This window comes from Vulpes vulpes, chromosome 12 (genome assembly GCF_048418805.1).
Source record: "Vulpes vulpes isolate BD-2025 chromosome 12, VulVul3, whole genome shotgun sequence".
NCBI classification, from domain to species: domain Eukaryota; kingdom Metazoa; phylum Chordata; class Mammalia; order Carnivora; family Canidae; genus Vulpes; species Vulpes vulpes.
Genome location: NC_132791.1, coordinates 102,397,830 through 102,420,663, shown reverse-complemented (window position 1 = coordinate 102,420,663; position 22,834 = coordinate 102,397,830). Strand labels below are relative to the sequence as shown.

The following is a 22,834-nucleotide window of genomic DNA, read 5'->3' as shown; positions in this document are numbered from 1 at the left end:
GGGGACGGCTGCCCGGCCCACACTCCGGGAGCACAGACCAGAGTTCAGACCAGAGTTCGGGGCTGCGAGGACGCAACAGGCCAGCTCCAGGCCCGTCCTGCATGGACCTGCCTCCCAGCCACTTTCCAGCCACCTTGAGGATGCACTTGGCTGTTGTGCCAGCGAGATACGGAGACCAGGGAGGCGGGCTAAGAGGAGGCCCTCGGGAAGCCAAGAGAAGTAAAGTGGGAAATACCGAGGGGACGTGGGGCAGAGCGATGGGCTGGACCCCAGAGGTACAGGGGAACGACTGGCGACTGAGGGCGGGACGGGTCGGAGCTTGACGAACAGGCGGGGGAGGACCCCTGAGGCCAGATGATTAGTAGCAGAGAAGGGACAAGGGAAAACAACGGGCCCCAGGGGAGGGCAGGAGGGCACAGTGCTGCGACCCCCGCCTACCGCTGGCGGCCGTGGGTCCTCGGAGATCTAACGGGCACCCGCAGAGGCTAGGCCACGGGCACTGGCTCACCTGCCACCCGCCGGGCTCGGCCGTCCTCCCTGTCCTCTCCGGGGGGGGGGGGGGCTGGGGTCCTGCCCCCCACTGCTCTCCACGTGCTGATTCTGCTTCTCGCTCTCGCTCTGCGCCCCGTGTGCTGGGGCGAGTCTGGGCACTGCAGCTTCTGCGCTTACAAGCCTCCCAAGAGAGTTGTAAGGGGATCACAGGGCGGATGTAAAAGGATTGTCAATTCACCAAAGGATCAGACGCCTTAGATCCTAAGTTTATTTCCAGGACTGAACCCGGCCAGTCCTTTGAAGGGGAGACTCCTGTCCCCGACGCTCAGTGCCCCCTCCACATGTCCCGACTGGGTCGCTCTGGTCTGTCTGCCTGGCGTCCCCACATCTTGCCACTGCCCCGTCCCCAATCAGAGGAGCCAAGGGGGAGCCCTGCTTGTGGGGAGAGAAGCTGGTTTACCAACATTTTCTAGGCAATTAATCCCCACTGGGGTCAGACTCGGGGACCTAGAGTTACAGCCTCAGAAGTCTTGTTCCTGTAGCAGATCTAGGCTTCCAGCCCATAGAATCATCTAGGTGGATTCGCAAGGAGTCACTGAATATGCATGAGAGAGAGAGAGAGAGAGGATATGAATATGAGGGAAACGGCAGAGAAGCCAGAGGAATGGTGGATAAGGACAAAGGGGGAGAAGACCTCAGGGACCGTGGCACCCATGTGGTCGGACAGGTTAGGGAGGGAAAGGTTAGGGAGAAACGAGGCGCAGGAGGAGGCTCTGGGAGAGGAATAAGGAGGCCGAGAGAGCGGAGCCAGGAGCCGGTGGCGCAGGCAGATGGAACAACCGAGACCGAGAGCAGAGCCAGAGGAGTGGGCACGCAGCGAGGCCTGACAGCCAAGCCCTGTGGGTTTCCGTGGGAAGCAGATGCTTCCAGGGAGCAGCAACCGATGGTCCCCAAGCACGTGGGTCCTTGTTGACTCCAGGCCCAGGGCAGCCTCCTCGGCAGCCAGCCTGAGCCTGGAGCAGCAGTGCAGGTCCAGGGAGGCAGATGCACGGCCGCCCTGCCCCGGTGGGGGCCCTGTGGCCTTCCCTCTGTCCTCCTTGGGCTCCTCCACCCCTGTGAGTCCCAGGAAGCCATGGGCTGCCCTATCACGCCCGGAAGGAAGCGGGCTGCATTGGAGGGGTAAGTGTGAGCCACAGCACAGTGTGCAAGGCTGAGCATGGGTGTGCAAGCTGTGGGAGGGGGGAGGCGGAGCGCCTGGAGCCCAGTGCCAGGAGTCTGCCTCTGCTGGGGCGGCATGATCCCCAGCAGGGTACTCCCAGGGGAGGGGGGGTCCCCACTGTGAGCATCTTGCAGCTTCCTGCTCCCGCCATGTTCCACTTTTGCCCAAGCACCAGCCTGCCTCAGCCCTTCTCTGCAGGAAGGAGCCCCAAGAGCTCTGGGGTTCTGGGTTGGAGGAACCTTGGGGGCTCCCCTGGCCTCAGTCTCCCGGCTACTGCTCAGGGGTCACCTTCCACGGCTGCTGTGTGCAGAGGGCAGTATCTCCAAGACTCTGACTTGGGAATGGGGGTCTCCACCCCAAGAGTATGGGCTGGTGGGAAGGAAGCTCAGGAGGGCCCAGGGAGAGGGGGGTTTCCACAACCGCCACTTTCCCAGGCAAAGGGCCCCCCACGCTGTGCTCCTCGCTGCCACCCGCCGCAGGCACCCCCAGGACACCCCGGGACCCGGGTCACACCGCAGCCTGGAGGCCCGCACTTCTCCGCAGGCCGAGTCAGGGGCTCCCCCCCACCCCCCACCCCCAACCCGGGGCCCAGACAGGACGGGGAGGGGGGGGAGGGGAGCGGGGTGCAGCCCGGAGGGGCGGGGGGGGGGGGGGGGGGGGGCGGGAGGCACCGCTCCCTTGCTCCAGTGAAAGACAGGTACGGGAGCCAGATGGGCCGAGCAGAGACAGAAGTTAAGTAGGAAGAGACGGTAAACAGCAGACACGCAGCCACCAGCCAAGCATATGCTTCGCAAGCAGGCGACACAAGCACCCAGTAGGGTTTGGGTGGGGGAGGGGACACGGCCGGCGGGACGGGACGGGGGCGGGGGCGGGGGCGGGGGCTCCCCACGGGCTGGGGGACCACGGCCGACCTCCCTCCGCGGAGCCCAGAAGAAGGGGGCGCAGCCGCGCTGGCGAGGGGAGGGGGCCGGGAGGGCAGGGGCGGGGGCGGGGCGGGGGGTGCAGGGTGCAGGGTGCAGGGCGGGGTGCGGGGCGGGACGCGGGGGCGGGGGGCGGGGCAGGAGCTAAATGGGGGCAGGTGCCAGGCGGGGCGGGGGCCTGGGGTGCCGGGGAGGTGCGGGGTAGGGTACAGGGCAGGACGTGGGGCAGGGGTGCGGAGCAGGGGGCGGGGGTGGGGGGCAGGGCATGGGGCAGGGGCAGGGTGCCTGGCGGGGGACTGGGCGGGTGCAGGGCAGGTGCGGGGCTGGGTGCGGGGCGGGATGGAGGAGGGCTGCCGGCCCGTGACAACGAATGGCACACGTGGAAGTCTGCGGAGCCAGGGACCACCTGCAGGGCTCCGGAAGCCGGGAAGCCCCCCCCTCCCGCAGGTGCGGTTGGCCAGAGCCCGCAGGCCGGGTGACGTCACCCCTTGGCGCTCCAGGAGGGAAGGAGTGCGGCGGGTGCAGGGGGGCGGCTCCGAGCTCCAGCGTGCCGCCCGCCCCGCCCCTCCGGGAGGGCCCCGGGCCGCTGGAAGCCGGGGCTGCTGCAGAGCTGGGGGGAGGGGGAGAGGGTCCCTCAGCGTCACCCCTGCGCGGGATGCGCCTCCCCCAGGCGCCGCCCCCACCTCCCCCCATCCACGTTCACTTCCCAGCCGTTAGGCCAGCGGGGAGGAGCCCAGGTTCCTGGCGCCGGGCCCTGCCCCTTCACCCCCACCCTGAGAGCCAGGTGTCCCCGGGGTCAGGCGCTCCGAGCTAAGGGACCGGGCCTGCAGGGGGGCCCTTCACCTCCGCGCTCCCCCCGGGCGGCCGCTCCCGGGCCCTGGCCTCCTCCCCGGGCTGCCCCGGCCCCCCTCCTCCGGAGCTGCCCCAGCCCGGGCCAGGCACAGCCCTGGAGCGCCCGGGCTCCCCCTGGGCCAGGCACCGGCCTCTGCGCCCGCGTCAGACGTCAAGGTGCGGTGGGGGGCTGCGGCACACCTAGGGCACCCACCCCACCCTCAGCCCTGGCCTGGTCCCCGCACCTGGGGGCTTCGGGCCAGGAGCAGAGGGAAGCCCCAGGGGGAAGCGGGCAGCCAGGGCCCCCTGTGCCCCCACACCCAGGGCGATGCCCCACCCAGTGCCAGGGAGCCTCCAACCGGCCTGCGCGCGTGTCCCGGGACAGACGGGAGTGAGAGCCGGGCTGAAGAAGGAAGAAGGGCAGGAGCAGCAGTGGAATTTCTGCTCGGATTCCTTGAGCCCTGGGCTAGGGGCCATCGGGACCAGCTCACGCCAGGAACGCGCTGCCCCGACCCTTGCCAGCTCTCGGGCTCCCCTCACCAAGCTGTTGCCCTAATAGCCCACGGATCATGCACGTTGGGCTTTCAGGCCGCTTTCTTCTGCATCAGGTTGGAAGCCCATCACGTGGCCATCGTGGAGATAAAGCAGATGGGATTTTAATCCGTTTTATGGATGAGGAAACTGAGGCTGGATTTGAGTATGTACCTGTTGAAAGCCTCCCAAGGCGTGGGAGGTTATAGAAAGATGAGTGAGGGATCCCTGGGTGGCGCAGCGGTTTGGCGCCTGCCTTTGACCCAGGGCGCGATCCTGGAGACCCGGGATCGAATCCCACGTCGGGCTCCCGGCGCATGGAGCCTGCTTCTCCCTCCGCCTGTGTCTCTGCCTCTCTCTCTCTCTCTGTGACTATCATAAATAAATAAAAAATTAAAAAAAAAAAAAAAAAAAAAGAAAGATGAGTGAGCAAAATAGCTGATTAAGAGCCCAGGCTCCTGAGTCCGACCGTCATAATCCTTCCCCTCCGTGACTCTCCTTCACACGCTCAGCTCCAAAGGAAGACACACGCACGGTTAGGGGAAGGAGTTTCAGCCCATGACCCAGGGTGAAGGAAGGAGAGTGCAGCAACTGTATGTTGGAGCAAACTGCCACCTGCCAGGTGGGCCTGGGGCGGAGGAGCCGGGTGCGTGCACAGTCCCGTCGCTGGCGGTGTGCACACACTGCCTGTTTAAAAGGCTGAGTTAAGAAAGGGCATATGCACCGGCTCAAGATAACGCACGGCTTCACACGTCAGCACGTGTACTGACGGCAAACGCTTGTGCAGGAAGAGAAGGATGCGTTTGCATGGAGATGTGAGCAGGGTCTGCATATACTTTTGTGGTTAGAGGAAGGCCGGACAAACAGGTTCACAGTGTCTGTGAGCACAGGCCTGGTGTACTGGGCGTGCACACGTGCCGGTGTGAAGCATGGGTGAGTGAGCGAGCAGAAACCAGCACCACCTGGGGAGGAGCATCCCTGGAGCTGCGTCAGGTGCCTCCCTGCGCTCCCTTCCGGGGGGATCCTAGAGGGTCTCGCTCCCTGCGACAGGACACAGGACACAGGAGGCCAGGACACAGGACGCGGAGCATTCCTGGTGCTGGCTCCTGAGGCTGGGCGACCGACCTTGCAGCTGCTCCGGCCTCCATCTCCCTCCCACCCGGACCAGCGATCAGTCATAGCTAATACTAATAGCATTTAAATTCCAGCCCGAAGGTGCGCAGCAGGCCCCGGAGAAGAAGGAAAAGGTGGCACGGATCCCAGGCAAGGACTTGGAGCCAGCAGACCTGGTCACTTGGCGCCTGGAGCCCGGGTCTGCGGGGAAGCCGCGGCTGGGCCGAAGCTTAGAGGCCAGGGCGGCGTTAGGACGCCACCCCCCCCTCCCCCCGCCCGCCCAGGGAAGGGCGCGGACCCTCAGCCCGTGGCGACCCAGCGGACATGCTCTCCTCTGCTTGGCTCTGCCCTCCCCCTCCAGGCAGGTGCCCCAGCTGGAGAATGGGGGGGCCGCCTCTGAGCAGCGAGGTCTGAGGAGCAGAGAGCCCTGGCAGGGTCGCACGGGGCAGGGGCCCAGCCGCCCAGGGAGCCCCCACTTCCCCTCCGCACCGAGCTGTGTTCCACAAGGCTGTGACCTTGCAGAGGAGGAGCCTGGGCTTCGTCACCCATTGCCTCCATCCTACGGGAGCTGCAGGGAGAGGCGAGGAATGCAGGTGGAAGAGGGCCTGAGCCCCAGGAGGGGTGGAGCGCTGCCCAGAGCCGCACCCCGCAGTCCCCGCCAGGGCCCAGGTCCTGAACACTTGCTGCCTTTTCCCCTCCGTGAAGGACGCACCTGTGTGACACGATGACAAAGATTCGGGGCACGTCAGGGCCTGAAGGAACCTCAGCCCTACCTCAGTGTCCCCCAGCCCTTTGTCACTTCACAAACAAGACAAAAGACACCCCAAAGAAAGGAAGGGACCTGGCCAGGGCCACAGAGCTCACTGGCAGCCACGCCAAGGTGATCATTTAGGATTTTCAAATGGATATTTCTGCGGTTTGGTAGAATTTAGAAATTCTTGAGGAAGTTAGCCGGCCGGGCCAAGCAGCAGCCTGCCGCCACCCACCCTGCTAGAATGGGGCTGCACGGCCGCCCAAGCTCAGGGCATCGGCTTCCTGGGCTCGTAAGTCCCTCAAACTATAGGCAACATTTTGAGTGTCTGTGCACTGGATATTTTTCTGGAGAGAAGTTCACAGTTTCAATCGATTTATAAAGAGACGCACAACACGGGAGAGGCTGAGCTCAGTGCCTGGAAGCATCAGGAACCCGGCTCCCCGGGAATCAGACACTGGGCCTGGGGGGCCGGGCGCCTCAGCAGCATCCGGACCCGAGGGCTGGGCCGCACTCCCCTTGTGGACGAGGACGCGTCCTTGAGGGTAAGGCTCTGGTCTAGCTGTCCCCGTCTGAGATGCCAGCCTGGGCCGGGGCCTGCCACTGACACAAATCTGATTCGTTTATGAGTCTGCCCAGTGCTTCTCTCCCCATATCCAGTGCTGCTCCATCTCCAGTGACAACGAGAAGCCCTGATGGAGGAGGAGCAACAATTGTTCTTCAATTCAAGGCTGAGGTTCAGGACCTTAGTCGTCTCCTGTTAAGGGCTGATCACCTTGGGGAAGTCAAGGCAGTCTTTCCAAACTTAGATGTCCTGACGCAGACTGCGCTGTGTTCCACGACGGCCCAGAACCTTCCGGAAAGCTTAGTTCTCCAGTCAGAAGGGGAGAGCTCCGGCAAGCAGGGCCTTGTCTCAGACCCTGGCCCTCAGGAGTGTGAGCTCTCCATTGTAAAAGGAGAATAATTCTAAATCTGCAAGGATCCGCATAGACCCGGCCTCAGGGCACAGGCCTCAGCGGCTTGATCTTTGGTCTGAATGTCCTTCTTGTCCCGCTTTGCACCTTCTACAGCTCAGCTGCTAAGCCCACTGGGGATTAAGAGGGGAGGGGAGGGGTGGGGAGAGAGCTCCCCACCCCAGAGGAGAGCGTGGCTTTCTGAGGGGGGAGGAGGGAGGAGGGGACGGGCTTCTCAGCCCCCCAGGCCAGCTCTCCTCCCCTTCCTTGGGCTCCCCACCAACCCCCACCCGGCTGGACCCTCCTTTGGAGAGCCGCGCTCTGAGAGGGGGTTGTACAGCTGCTGCCTCTGTCTGGTCCTAAAAATAGCCTCCTCTCTGCCCATGCCCAGCTCAGGGCTCGGCCAGAGCTGCAGGGAGGCCTCACAGGCGGGAGGGAACTGGACGTGGGGTGGACACGCATCCCCGACGTTGGGGAGACAGGAGGAGGGAGGGTACCGCCTCGGGACCTGCCTCCACTCCCGTCTTCTCTGTTGCCCCAGAAAGTCCCCTAGGGAAGGGACAGGCTTTCTCATCCCAGTGCTTCTGGGGGGACCGTGAGCATACAAAGGCTAAGCCAGCTGACCTGGGGCACGTACTAACACTCATTTAGGGAGACCTGGCCACGTGTCTGCTTCCACCGCTCTAAGCACCATTGACACAAAGGACCCTGTGACACGGGTATTGTTCGTATTATTCCCTTTGACAATCAAAGAAATGAAGGCCCAGAGACATGAACCCCCCAAACTCAGAGTCAGGCAGTGGGGACAGGATTCCCCGTCAGGCGGCCCCCCACGCCCCCAGCCGCGGCCGAGGTCCAGGACCCAGCCCAGCCAGGGCCCAGAAGGCTGTGGAGGAGGGAAAGGGCTCCTGGAGTTGTCCCAGAGGAGGGCACCCCAAGCAAAACAGGCTTGGCGGCCTAACACCCACCTTCCGAAGGGTTCACAATGATCACAGACACACGGCCGAGCAGGAAGCCCGCCCAGCAGCCCCCCGTCCGGCTGGCTTTGAATTTGCAGGTAGATCTTCTCTGGCTGCCCCGTTCACCTCGCAGGCTGCCAGTTTCTGAAAAGGCTCAGGGACATGGTCGCCCTGGGAAGAGGGCACCCCAAAGACTCGTCAGTGGGCCATGCCCCTGGGGCACGGGGCGGGCAGCCTGAGGGATGTAGATCCTTAGAATCAAGCAGATTTGGGCTTCACACACAGGGCTGAAGGCGGACAGAGGATGGAGGGAAGGACGGAAAGGGAAGAAGAGAGTCAAAGGAAGAGGAAAGGAAGGAGGAAGAGGAAGAAAGTGAGCAAAATGTGGGTTCTCAAGACCAGCTGCCCACCTGGCCTCCGTCTTCCGCCTAGAGGAGCCTAGAGGGGAAGGGCTGGTCCCACAGGGCATGCGGACTGTGGCAGGGGACAGACAGCCCTGGGCGGCCAGAGCGGGGAACAGGGACCACCAGGGCCCCCTGGGGTCTCTCCTCTCCAGATGCCTGGCTGGCCAGGCCTGTTTGGGGCCCAAGCACACTCCATCTTCCCGCAGAGCCACTAACACGATTAGCAAAACACGGTCATAAATCTTGTGTGGCGTCCGGAGCCATGTCCTCTCTCCCCCAGGTCCCCGTGCGGAGCCGTCGCCCCCCGGGGTCACAGCCTGCTGAAGAAAGCAGCAAGACCCATACCCCACCCCCCCCACCCCCCGCCCCTCGGGAGCCCCACTGCGAGGCTGGGGCCCAGGAAATCCTGAGAATTCGGAGGCAGGATGTAAATGCGAGTTTGCAGGGGCCTGGGGAGTGGATCGTGCCTCAGAGGCCCACAGAATCTCGGGGGTGGGGGGGGGACAGAGCAGGCGAGTAGGAGACCCAGGGCATCTGCGTGAGGGCCTGTGCATGACTTGGCAGCATGATGGGGTGTTTGTGTTTTGTGGGGGGGTGTGTGCACTCAGTCTGGAGGACTGGTGAGTCACTAAAAACGGGAGCTTTCTGATCTGAAGAGCTTATTTTCAGCTATTTTTATCACCTCTTGTCTCTTGGCCCTTTTTTTCCCCTTGTCTTTTTCAAATATAGAGGACTTTGGGGGCCGTGATGCCGTGGGTGCCTACGTGAGGTTCGGCTTGAGCCAAGGGGTGGGGACCCCCTGGAAGTGCAGGGATTGATGTGCACGGGAGCGCGCAGGTGCACAGGTGCACAGAGGATCCCGTTCTGGCCCGTGTGCCGCATACAAGCAGGTGCGAGTGAGGCCACACAGGTCCCTGGACGCTCCACACTTCCGGCCTGAACTCTGATGGGGTGGACGTGTCGCTACCCCAGCCCCGGCCATACACAAACCCGTGATCACAGACACACGGCCGAGCAGGAAGATACCTGGCCCCGCACCGGCCTCACACTGACCCAGGGGGTCACGCTCACATGAACGTGTGGTCACGGCACGGTCCTGGGCCCCTGTCCTGGGAGTGGCCCTGACCCCTGCGTTCCTCTCTTTGCCCTGCCACCCTCCCCTCCAAAGCGTTGACACGGTACCAGGAAGGCCTTCGGCGGCCCCGTCAACGGGGAGTAAGGGGCAAGCTCCTCACTGGGCTTCCGGGAGGACTCATTGCAGCCCAGGGCGCCCACCGCCACCTCTGGCCCGAGACACTGTGGCCCCAGCGCACAGTCCTCCAGCTGCCAGGGCCGGCTTGTGCCTGCGATGGTGGGACAGGGCTGCGTGCGAGGTGCACTCCTTGTGGGAGCTCGCTCCTCCAGCCCCGAAGAGGAAGAGGCGAGGGAGCTCTCCAAGTGCCCAAACCGTGCCTGCCCGGAGGGGCCATCAGCTCCCTGGGAAGGCATCCCACAGCGGCCGTCTCCCCCTCGGCTCCACGAAGGGAGCGGGGCAGCCAGCCGACTGCAGTCTCCGGGGTTCTCGAGGCCCATGGGTCCCTTGACGTCGCGTCTATATTGATGTGATCGCATCCACGCAGCCGCGGGCTAGCATCGCAGTGCAGGATTGCACATGTGCTCCAAGTGTCACTCCGCACAGGCACGGGCCCCACTGCTTACCTGCCCGCACGGCCATGCATCCTGACCCTCGCTCGCGGCAGACACGTGGGTGCTGTCACCCCTACTAGGACCCCATCCTGATGGGCGGCCTGAGGCCTACCCCTTCCTCCTGAGACTGCGCAGCTGAAAGGCCCCCCGGCCACTTGTGGGCTCCATGGGGAGCCGCGTGCTCTTCCGAGGGACCACGGCAGCCCAGAGCAGGGGTGCTTCGTCTAGCTTGTCCCCCCAAAGGCACTGTAGCTCCCGGTGTCGGGCCCGGGTCCAGCTGCTGGAGGAGCCGGCTGTCCCTGCCCGCCCAGCCTCTTCGTCCCGGTCCGCAAGCGTTTGGGGAGCGTGGGCTCATGCAGGTCATCGTTACAAAGGAGGACAGCCCCGAGCCCCCAGATCAGTCACAGTCTGGCAGGGAAGCCGGACCCCCGTGCCATCAGCCTGCCATAAGGCGCCACCAAGGCTCCGAAGCGTGCGCTGAGTCCTACCCCGTGCTCAGCGCTGAGAAAGGTAGTGGCGCCGCTGAGGATGTCATCCCTACCCTCAGGAACGTCACAAATCTAATTGGGAGCCCCACAAAGAGGCAGAGACCAGCACGGACGATTCGAAAGCTTGGAAGGCTAGAGCAGAGGAGTCCCAGTGCCTTGGGCCCGAAGCAGATCCCTGCGCCTCGAGAAGCTCGGGCGACCTGAGCCACATAGATTATTCTGGCCCCGATGGCTGTGGCACTTCTGCGGGGTTCGCCCGAAGCGCTGGGTAGAGCAGGACCCCGAGGCCGTGCTCAGGCCTGGCGGAGGTGGGTAACCGGTGCTGCCCGTGGTGGGGACCACCCGACAGAGCGGCCGAGGGAAGGCCACGTGTCGTAACTGCTCCCGAGGAGGAGCCCTGGCCCGGGTCACTTGCAAGGTCTCCGGCAGCCTTCCCGTTCTAGAATTCCGAGACTTAAACGGTGCATTTCAAGGCACTGGCTGGAAGCACAAGAAGTCAGGGGAGGAAGAGCTCTGTGTGGGTTAGAATCCGCAAGGAAGGCTTTGGGAAGGAGGCGGCACCTTAGCTGGGCCTTGACGTGGGGGAGTGTGAGTAGCTGTACGGGAGGTGGGAGGACATTTATATGCATGAAAACGGGGCTGAGCACGGGCTGTGCCTGGTACCGGAAGGAGGAGGCCCGGCTTCGCCCGAGTGCCCTGTCCGGGGCAGGTAGGACTGGACAGGCGAGGCTTGCTCATCCGGAAACGCGGGAGCGGACACTTGCTGAGAGCTTACTGTGGGGTCAGCCACAGAACAAAGGCGACTTTCCACAAAATATTTCATTCAATCCTCATAACACACCCACAAGGTAGGTCCCACCACCAGCCTCCACTTATAGAAAAGGAAACACGGGGACAGAAAGCGACTCACTCGGGGTCACGCGGCTCCTCGGAGGTAGAGTCCAGGTACCTTTGGTAGAGTCCAAAGGCTGGTAACGTGGTTCTGACGGGCGCGGTGCATCCTCTCCGCTCTGGCTTCTCCCCTCCTCTTCAAGGGGCGCAGAGAGGGACCCAGCAACGCCGTTGGAGCCTTGCGCTGACTCTCTGAGGCCCGGGGTAGGGCGGGGACCGCTGCAGTTGGAGGAGGGACGGCCTCCGACGTCAATCTCCATCCGACGTCAATCGCATGGCCAAGCTCAAGCCAAGGACGCGGCCACAGGAAGTGCGAGGCCCCTGCTCCGGGCTCCCGGACGCTTGCCCAGGCCCTAAGTGATCTACTACTGGGTGACGTCCCAGCACTGCCCACGGGGCCGCGACCTCGGGGCATTTGGGGCTCGGCACCTGAAGCGAAGAGTAGATCCCACCCTGCTCAGACCACAGGCTCGGAAACAGGAGGCGGCGGCTGGAGTGAGGATGGGTCGGAGTCGCCTCAGCCCCAGCCTGCCCGGTGCCCGGTGGTGTGCGGGGCCCTTGGGGCCCAGTGGTGTGCGGGGGCTGCCTGGTGCCCAGTGGTGTGCAGGGCCCTTGGGACCTGGTGGTCTGTGGGGCCTGCCTGGTGCCCGGTAGTGTGCAGGGCCCTGAGGGCCCGGTGATGTGTGGGGGCTGCCTGGTGCCCGGTGGTGTGCAGGGCACTTAGGGCCTGGTGGTGTGCAGGGCCCTTGGGACCTGGTGGTCTGTGGGGCCTGCCTGGTGCCCGGTAGTGTGCAGGGCCCTGAGGGCCCGGTGATGTGTGGGGGCTGCCTGGTGCCCGGTGGTGTGCAGGGCACTTAGGGCCTGGTGGTGTGCAGGGCCCTTGGGGCCTGGTGGTCTGCGGGGCCTGCCTGGTGCCCGGTGGTGTGCAGGACCCTTGGTACCCGGTGGTGTGTGGGGCCCACCTGGCGCCCGGTGGTGTGCGGGGCTCTTGGGGCCCGGTGGTATGTGGGGGCCCTCCTGGCACCCAGTAATGACATCACAAGAAAAAGGTGAGTTGATTGATATGTCCTGTGGTTTCCAACCATTTCAAGATAATGAATCCCGCCTAAGGACCATTGTAAAAAAAGAAAAGGGAATTCATGAAGCCATCACTGCAGCTATGCCAGCAGGCAAAAAGCCCTTGCACTTTGCGTGAAATGCCTGCAGGGCCCTTGGGGCCGGGTGGTGTGCAGGGCCCCTGGGGCCCACCCAGGACCCTGTGGCGTGCGGGGCAGGCCGGGGCCCAGTGGCGTGTGGGGGCTCCTGCCCTTGCCCCCTTCTCCTCGCCCTCTCCTGCCCCTGCCCTCCTTTCCCGGCGCAGGCCCAAGCCCAGCCTCCCTCCCACCTGGACTCTTAGTTCAGTAGGGCCCAGGGAGCGGCTGCGGGGCCCCTCCCTGCCTCTAAGCACCTGAGCACAGGGGGACACTCGGGCCTTCTCATTCCTTCTTCGCCACTAACACCTCTCGTGCCCAGCCGCCCCACAGCCCTGCACAGTGCAGGCATGGCTCCGAAATCCGGGGATCAGTGTGAAACCAGCCTGGGGACCCCCAGCTTTCTCACCGTCTCCCTCTTGCACTCCAACCCCAGCTCTCTCCCTCTGCATCCCCGCTGGAGGCCTTTCCTTCTGGCTTCTCCATCTGGCCTCAGGCAGGCCCCTGGCCCCCGCTGTACTGAGGAAGAGCCAGAGCCGTACGGATGGACTGGAGGCTCCCACAAACCACCTGCTAAAGTCTCACGCTTGTTGTCCAGAATAGGCTCATTGACTAAGAACCTGATTTTATAAGTCTTTCTAGAACTTTCTTCCTTTCCAGAGCCCTGGGCCACGGCGGCCCTCCCTTCTGTCAGGAAACCCATCCTCATTCCCCAGCTTGACTTCTCAAATGCCTCATCCCTTCTTGTTCTGGGGATTAGCAGGGTCTGACCCCCGAGTGACACTGTTCCTTAGCACCCGACCCCCAACAAAAACAATTCCCGTCTTACCCCGTCGAAGCTTACAGTCCCAGCAACTTGGACCCAAGGCACAGAAAAACCCCTTTCCTTCCAGCCAGTAAATGGCAAAGAAGAGCAAGCCTGGGCATTTCCTCGGTCTACCTCGAAGAAGCTGAGCGGAAGGCCCCACAGCTCTCCCCGGCCCCCTGGGCTTTGCTCTTTCTTCCCAGGAGACGCAATGGCCCGGCGTCATGGGCGAGGCAAATCCCCAGCGGCCAACCTCTCCCCTGTCCTGGTTCCTGCTCTCCTCGTGGATCTCTCTCCATTACAGGGGTGCACCCACCCAGTCATTTCAGGCCTTCTCTGGAGCTGTCCCCTGCAGAACTCATGTTGGCTCCAGCGTCCGGGGCAGCGGGTGCAAGTCTGGGTCTCTGTCTGTCTGGAGAATGATGCCCCAGGAGAGTGGAGGTAGAGCCGCTCTCCAGGGGGCACAGCCTGGAACGGAAGCCGGTGCCCGTTGCTCGGCTCACGCACACACTGGAGTCCTGCGGTACTTCATTCTCACCGCCCGGATCTGCCATGGGGCCAACAGGAGAGAATGGAAGGCACCCCCAGAAGGCATCGAGGCATTCCCATGGAATTAATGAAGATAACCCAAACTTTTTTCCAGTGGGAATGTATGCTGTGGCCTTCATCTCTCCAAGTGCTGCTTCCTCGGGGTAGACATGTCACCTGGCTGGCCGTTAGGAGGGGCTGTAGGGGCTGAGTGCCACCGTGGGAGGGGTAGCAGCCATTCTGACCCCATCATACCCTGTTGTCTGTGGAATGAAGGCCCAGTTACATAAAGCTCCAGCTGACTTGGTATAAACTATGACTAAGAAAACTTTCCAAAGACAGTTGGTGGTCCTCCACCCCCCTGCAACTGGTGAGAACTACCCCCACAGAGAGCAGAGCAGAGATTAGGGCTCCTAGCTCCATGGCCCTGACTCATCACACACACAAACACTCCCCAACACTTTTTCCCAAAATGGTTCCCCTCCTACCCGTCCACCCTCCTACCCGGGCTGGGTGACAAAAATGAACGCCCCAGAGATCTTGCCAAGTTCTGGGCCAGGCTGAGCCCAGGGAACATAAAATTCTCCATAGAATGGGGAGGCCAGCTCTCCCACAAAAACAGTCCATTCAAAGGAAGCTCACCACTGACCCTACTGTGGCCGCTGCATTGTTTCTCAAATAGCTTGGACTACCTGCCCTCAAAAAAGAGCCCAAAGCTCTGAAATTATAAGATATTAGAGCTTAAAGGAAACCTAAAGGTCATGCTTAACTCCTTCTCTCCTCCCTTCTTCCATGCATCTACTCATACATACATTCGTCTATCTACCCACTCGTCAAGCAGTTATTGACTTCCTACTATTTGCACATAAGGTACAGGCAAGGGGGACCCAATAGATGCAGCCTCTCCTCAGGGAGCTTAGGGTCTAGAGGGTGAGAGAGGCAGGTGAAAGGGAAGTTGCTCCAGTGTGTTAGGTACCATGACAGGAAGGACACCAGGAGGTGTCCAGAAGCACTGTGGGGGCCGGGCATTCCAACGGGGTGGGGGCGGGTATTCATGGACAGTGGGAGAAATCATACCTAGGTCGAGATACAAAAAAAGAAGGAAATTCCATTTCATTCAGCGAGGAGTCTGTTCAACACCCAATATGGCCAACGCACAGAGTTGAGCATGCTACGTGACGATGAATTCATTGTAGCATCCCCAACAGATAAGGGATATGAATAAAGCTACAAATTTCCAGTATATACTATGAAGCCCCCAAGAGAAGGACCCACGGAGCCCCAGGGAGAATTTAAAGGGTGAGGGGAAATTTCCTGTTGAGAACATCCGGAAAGCTCCACGGAAGGAGTGGAATTTGGGCGTATCTTGGGAATGGATAGGATTTAGGAGCACAGATGGGGTGGGGAAGGCATTCCAAGCAAAACTATTGGTATTAGCAAAGCTTAAGAGCCGGTGGTATCTGTCTGGGTGAAGGAGAATTTATCAATTTGACTAAAGCTTGTAAGATGAAGCTATGGTAGATGCGGCTTAAACATAGGTCAAGGGCTTCTAATGAGGGATAATTCTAAGTTTAAAGCAAAGCCCAGAGAAACTAGGCAATTCTTTTTTTAAGATTTTATTTATTTATTTGACAGAGAGCGTGCACACAAGCAGGGGGAGCGGCAGGCCTCGGAGAGGGAGGAGCAGGCCCAGCGAGCCTGGGACCTGGGACCGGGCCACAGCGGAAGGAGGACTCGGAGGCTAAACAGCTCGATCAAGGTCAGGGGTGGTAGAGAGAGAGACTTCTGGGTTGAGCCTCCAGGCTCCTTCTGCAGGTCTGTCCCTTGGCCATGATTCCGTCCTCTCCCTGACTCCTCTGTCCCCGCCTCCGAGGGGCTCTGGCTGCAGGCAAGCAAGCCCGGGCTGGGGATCCCCGCTCCTCCAGTCCCTCTCTGGCATTTCTTAGAGGAACATGTAGATTTTTTGAAGGAAGGGAGGAGGATCCCCTAAGCAGCTGGGTCCCTTCTCATTCTGGCCCCCGCCCAGCCCCATTTGAAGGACCTGGAATTCCTGTAACTCGGGTCCTTTGCTCCCCTGCCGCCAATACACTGACCTGTGGTCTTTTTTATTATTTTTTTTTTAAGATTTTATTTATTTATCCATGAGGGACACAGAGAGAGGCGGGGACACAGGCAGAGGGGGAAGCAGGCTCCTGCAGGGGCCCGAGGCGGGACTCGATCCCGGGACCCCGGGGTCCCGCCCTGAGCCCCCCAGGCGCCCCTCCCCTGGGGTTTTCAGGGTGAACGCTCCGGTGTGTTGGGTTCGCCCCTCTGCGAGTCCGCAGGTGCTTCGACGGCAAAGCCCGAGCGCCCGGAGGCGGAGCGACCGCAGCGGGCCCGGCCTCGCGGGCGGCGAGTCGCCGTAGCACCAGGCGGCCACCAGGGGGAGCCGGAGGGTCGCGCGGGCGGGCGGCGGCGGGGCACCCGGAGCCCGGGCCAGGGCAGGGCGGCGCGGCCCCTCGGGCGGGAACGCGGGCGGGCGGGGTGTGCTCGGCGCTGTCCCCCCGCGGCCGTCTGTCGTCCCCCCGGAGGCCGTCTGTCCTCCCCGCCCCGCGGCCGTCTGTCCTCCCCCGCCCCCCCGCGGCCGTCAGTCCCCCCCACCCCGACGGCCGTCTGTCCTCCCCACCGCAGTGGCCGTCAGTCCTCCCCACCGCAGCGGCCGTCTGTCCTCCCCACCACAGCGGCCGTCTGTCCTCCCCACCCCGGCGGCCATCTGTCCTCCCCACCGCAGTGGCCGTCAGTCCTCCCCACCGCAGCGGCCGTCAGTCCTCCCCACCGCAGCGTCCGTCTGTCCTCCCCACCCCGGTGGCCGTCTGTCCTCCCCACGCGTCTGTGCCCGCGAGCAGCCCGGGGAACCTGCAGCTGCCGAGTCCGCGCGAAGCTGGAGGCGGGTGGGGGAGCGCGGCGGGAGGCAGCTGGGGGGGTGGAGGGGGTGGGAGTGGGGGTGTCCGCGCCCCGGATGTTTGGCCGAGTCGAAGGGGCTTTCTTCGCAGCCTCGGGCCTCTTGGGGGGGCGGGGCCGCGGGCAGCCCCGGCACCTGCTGCGGGGGCGAGGTCTTCTCTGCTCTGGGCTTGGACGCAGCGCGCACGTGAACCGCACGGATCCGACGCCGACCCCGCGGAGCTCGCAGCCGCGGTTGGGCAGGCCTCCGTGTGAGCGGCGGGGCAGCCCACCCCCGCGCCCCCCTGCACCACCCCCCGCGCTCCCCTGCAGCCCCCCGCGCTCCCCTGCACCCCCCCGCCCTCACCTGCCCCCCCTGCGCTCCCCTGCAGCTCCCCCCGCGCTCCCCTGCAGCCCCCCGCCCTCACCTGCAGCCCCCCCGCGCTCCCCTGCAGCCCCCCGCGCTCCCCTGCACCCCCCCAGCCCTCACCTGCACCCCCCCCCCCGCGCTCCCCTGCAGCTCCCCCGCGCTCCCCTGCAGCCCCCGGGCGCACCCCTGCAGCCCCCCCCCCGCGCTCCCCAGGCGCCCCTCCCGCCGCCCCGCTCGCACCCCGAGCCCCGCTGGCACCCCGCGCCCCGCCTCCCCGCGCAGGGCCGTGCGGGCTGGCGGGGGGGGGGGGCGCCCCCGGGGGGGGCGCCCCGGGGTGAGGCGCGGGCAGCGGTCGCGGAGCGGCGGCGGGGCCCAGCGTCCCTCGGCGGCGGGGGAGCGGGGCAGGAGGCCGGCTGCACGGCTGCAAGTCTCCTCGGCCTTGGGAACAAAAATTACATGCGGACCAGGAGCCTGTGATTTGGGGTCTTTGAGGTCAGCGGAGCGTCGGGCGGGCGCCCCGGGCTCAGGAGGAGGGTTGCCTCGGCCCTCGGAGGGCCCCGCGCGCAGGCCCCCAGCGCCCGGGGGCGTTTGCGGGTGCAGGAGACAGAAACTAGGTGTGTGCGCACCTGTGTGCGCAAGGGTGGGTGTGTAAAGGGGGGGAGGCCTAAGTAAGGACTGGGAAAGGTACAGGCTGCTAAAAACGAAAGCTCAAACCCAAAATGTTGTCCTGTGCGCCCCAACGGCACCCCGAGACCCCGTGGCCACCTCTCCCAGGAATGTGACCCTAACATCCCTCCGCAAAGCCCCCATCAGCACGGCCGAGGACGTCTGCTCCATAAAGACCTTCCTTCTCCAGAAAGACGTCCAGGCCCGAAACAATCCGTCCCCCCTGCCCCCTTCGCTGGGGACCCCCGGGCCCCACCGTCCTTTCCACAAATATTCAAAAAGACTGTTTGTACAGGGCAGCCGCCCCACTCATCAATTGCTTAATAAAGCCAATGAGATCCCCAAACTTAGTTGAATTTCTAAGACAGATCTGATGGTGGTGGTGGGATGTGCAGTAAACTTCTGATGCTATTCGGAAACAAGATAAATAGGCAAGCAGCCCAGAAACCCTTCATGGTTTTTCTCGTCCTTTCCAAGGGCCACGGGTAAATCTCTGTTCGTTCTAAGCTCTGTTTTCTTTGCAGGGAACTCCCAATCTGATGGTCTTTCCCTTACAGGGAAGGTCAGCTTGCGGGGGCAGACAGTTCCGCCTGGAGCCAAGCCCCGAGCCTTGCAAACTGGGGAGGGAAACCCCGGACCTTAGCTCTGTCCTGGATTCCACAATGGGAATTCTGATGCTTTGGTTTGCAATTCCCATGTGTTTGGCATCTTCCCCAGATTCCACTTTAGGGATTGCTGGCAACAGCTGCAGCTCTGCATTTGTTTAGAACCATCCCGCAGTCCCCATTCTTTGGGGCCTGCAGGGTCAGTCCCCTCCCCATTCCTCAGATGATTCGTGTGACTCCGGGGGGCGGGGGGGAGAATGAAGGGCCTAGCTAAAAGAGAGGGATCTTTTATTTCCAGAGAGTTGAGTATGCCCTCTTCTGGCACACGTACTTACTTTATGTATTAAGAACTGTATTTCCGTAAGTTGAAGATTATCTAGCAAGATGGCAAAATTTTACTAAAAAGAACCTGGAATTCCAATGGCCATTATGGGGGACATTCCAAATAGTTAAGATCATTTAAAAAGTGCACTTAAAAGCAAGGGCTTTCAAATCAAACAAACAGAATGGGATACCTATTTTAATTAGTATGCAGACACCTTCAAAAGCTTTCAAAATTCCAACATAGCTTCATTGAATAATTCATTGCAAAAGGCTAATGAAAAATTAGAGGGATAAAAGGCACCCAAAACAAAAGCTACAACCCAATTCTTTGAGGAATGGGAAATAGCTGCTTTTGTCTTATAAATCTCTGCCAGGCCAAAGGTGTTGCTCTAGTAGTTCAAAGTTCACCTGCCCTGCCCATTTTGCCAATCCCCTAAACCTCACATATTCCTCCCAAAATACTTGAAAAGATCAAGACATTGGAGACAGAATTGTTCTGCATTTAATCTGTGTTTTTGTGATATGAATGTTTATCCCCATCTTCTCTAGGACCAAAGAGCCATTTTTTGAACTGCAAACTTTAGGGAGGAGTTTCTTATCAAAAGGATAAAAGGAGAGAAAAGGAAGTATTTGGAAATTGGGCCTAAAATATCCTCTCCACAAAAATTAGTAAAAAAACTAAACAAAACAAAACTATAAGATCTTTGTATCTTTGTGTGTGTGTGCACGCGCGCACGTGCACATAGTAAATATGAGATATTTTTCGATCTCCAGATGGTATTGCTAAAATTAATTTGTAAAAGAGCTCTATTTAGCTGATTTGAAGGCAACTACTTCTAAGGACGGACCATTCTAAAACTCTCTGAAAGATATAAAATAAGCCAAGTGTTGGAATGTCTGAGTGGCTCCGTTGGTTAAGCATCCAACCCTTGGTTTCAGCTGTGGTCAGGATTTCAGGGATGTGAGATCAGCCCTGGATCAGGCTCTACATAGAATCTGCTTGTCCCCCTCCTTCTGCTCCTTCTCCGGCTCTCTCTCTCTCTCTCTCTCTCTCCCCCAAATAAATAAATAAAATATTTTTAAAAAAATAACACAAATATTTTCCAAATTCAGATGACCTGAGATAATCTTTGGCAACTAAAAGCTAGTTTAAGCTTTTGATTTAATTAAAACAGACGTGTCTTTAGAGTTCTCAACATTGGATGTAATGTAGATAAACAGCCTTTATTCTTCCTAAGTTTACTACTTGAATTCATGTTATCTCTGTTGCAAAGTTGTCAGCAAAAAATAACTGAGAATGATGGTTCATTTTATCTAATGTCTCGTGAAATTTTCATGGGTAATCTGAACGTAACTGTTGGAAGCAAATGACTTAGATGTAAGTGGAATAGGAATTTATAGATAAATTTCCAGTAACAATTATATTTTCTGGTTTGTGTGCTTAAAATTAGCTTCCTAAATCTCTAGTAACTTGAAACTAGAGTTTTGCTAAGTTTTATTACATGACGGAAATTTGTTGAACATTTAGATAATCTCCAAATAAGATAAAATATTGAAACATTAATTACTGAACATAAGTTAATTTACTTTGCCTTCCTATTACAGAGGAACTGAAGAAAATTTGGGCCTATTAATAAACATATTTTGTGCCATGCTGAGAAATTTACTATGAGAAAACATATGCTCCTAGAAATTATGAAAAGTATTTATAAGTCTATTCAGCCAGTGCTAACACAGTTTACAATTGTTTACTTCTGAGGTTTTACTAGAAATTAAGGTTTCTAAGGGTGGAGAGTTCTAATTAACATATATAATTAATCCTCCTAGAAATGATAAGGGAAACATCTCTGCATGCAAAAGAGGTAAAATGTGTTTTGGTATAAGAAAGTAGGAGGGTCCCCTGGGTGGCTCAGAGGGTTAAGCACCTGCCTTCAGCTCAGGTCATGATCCCAGGGTCCTGGGATGGAGCCCAGCAGTGGACTTCCTGCCCACTGCTCGTCCTCTCACTCTCTCTCTCAAAAAATAAATAAAATCTAAAAAAGAGAGAGAGAGAGAGAAGGTTTGAGGAATGGAGGTACATTTTTTTAAGGAAAGAGAAAGTTGTAGAAAATTTGTGAAAGGAATCTAATGGGTACTCTGAACTAAGATGGGAATGAATGAGTTTTAGTATCAAAAGTAAGCTGGTGTCATAGTGGAGGCAGGTGAAGGGGATTAAGGACACAATGAGGAACACAGAGTCATGTATAGATGGTTGAATCTATATTGTACACCTAAAACTAATAGAGCACTGTATGTTACTTATACTAGAATTAGAAAAAAAAATTAATGTGATGTGAAATATTGGGGTCCAGGAGCAAATGATCAAGAAAGAATTCTTGAGCTGTCTATAGTCTAAAAAATGGTGATTTTATTAAAGCATAGGGATAGGACCTGTAGGCAGAAAGAGCTGCACTGGGGTTATGAGGAGTGGCTGATTATACACTTTCAAGTGGGGAGGGGGTTAGGGATAGCATTAAGTCTCTAAGGAATTTGGAAGCAAGGTTTCTTGGACCTTGAGGGGCTCCTGTTTTTAGGAAAAGGTCATTTACTACTGTCTAATAAAACCTTAATTGTGAGACCCTTCAGATGTATATGGGTCGGCCATATGCTTAGAGGATGATTGCCAACATGTATCTTGGGGGGTAGAGATAAAGGAAGTTTCCAAAGGGGTTTTTACTGGATCCTGGAGATAATTTGGGATTATGCCAAACTGAGGTTGTCATTTGCCTTTAGCAAAGTATTAACATTGAAGTCGTTGAGTTCCTGGAGGAAGGTCACTGTGCCTATCTTGGGTATGTGGCAATGGGCTGTAAGTATAAAGAAGTTTAATTTTTTCTTTTGCCTTTGTTCTCCACATCAAATGTAATTTTTAAAAAAGATTTTATTTATTTATTCATGAGAGACACAGAGAGAAAGAAAAGCAGAGACACAGGCAGAGGGAGAAGCAGGCTCCATGCAGGGAGTCCGATGTGGGACTCGATCCTGGGTCTCCAGGATCATGCCCCAGGCTGAAGGCGGCGCTAAACCACTGAGCCACCCGGGTTGCCCTCAAATGTAATTTAATTGAAAAAAAGGTAAGCTCATGCAAAATTAGAATTTGATTTTCTCTTTGGGGCTTTGGTCTGCTTTTTTTTTTCTTTTTAAAGATTTTATCTATTTATTTGAGAGAGAGAAAGAAAGAGAGAGAGAACACATAAGCAGGGGGCAGAGGGAGAAGCAGGCTCCTGGCTGAGCAGGGAGCTCTAGGTGGGGCTTGATCCCAGGACGCTGGGATCATGATCTGAGCAGAAGGCAGACAAGTGTAACAGACTGAGCCACCCAGCCTCCCCATTGGTCTGCTTTTGATAAAAGATTGTGAAAGTTTCTTTACCTTATTTAAATGATCTGCCTGGAAAACAAAGATTCTTTGTTTTATCAAAATAACTTCCTGTGTTTGGTGTCTTTATCAAGTCTTAGAGCATTACTTAGGAAAACAATCATTTTACTATTAAAAGAAGTTTTGTTTATAGATGATATGTTAAATTTCATAAAAATCTGTGATTCTCTGTAACCAAGTGCTTTAAAACCATGTATATGGTTCTCTCTCTCTCTCTCTCTCGTTTTTTTTTTCTACCAACTTTTCAAAGTCAAATTCTAAATGAAGTTTTTTAAAACAGAAGAAACTTTGGGAGTTTTTAGAGGGTCCCTGGAGTATTCCAAAGGATTTGTTAAAGTAATTATATTCACTTGACACGTTAAATTACATGGGAAGCTTTGTTGCAGAAGAAGTAATACTAAGCCTTCTATTTTATTATTTTATTTTATTTTATTTTATTTTATTTTATTTTATTTTATTTTATTTTATTATTTATTTTACAGACAGAACACAAGCTGGGGGAACAGCAGACAGAGAGAGAGAGAGGTAAAGGGAGAAGAAGGCTCCCCACAAAGCAGGGAGCCCAATGTGGGCTCCATCCCAGAACCCTGAGATCATGACCTGAGCCTAAACACAGACACTTTTTTTTTTAAGATTTTATTTATTTCTTCATGAGACACACACACACACACACACACACACACAGAGGCAGAGACGCAGGTAGAGGGAGAAGCAGGCTCCATGCTGGGAGCCTGATATGGGACTCGATCCTGGGACTCCAGGATCACACTCTGG

General features: G+C 58.4%; 1 long non-coding RNA gene across 1 annotated transcript; it reads left to right on the top strand.

The window, feature by feature from the left end:
* The first annotated feature begins 8 nt into the window (after nucleotides 1-8).
* Nucleotides 9-15,874, top strand: LOC140594666 (uncharacterized). Its single transcript, XR_011995744.1, has 2 exons — nucleotides 9-1,671; nucleotides 8,903-15,874. It is a non-coding gene; the product is annotated as an uncharacterized lncRNA (long non-coding RNA).
* The last annotated feature ends 6,960 nt before the right edge of the window (nucleotides 15,875-22,834 follow it).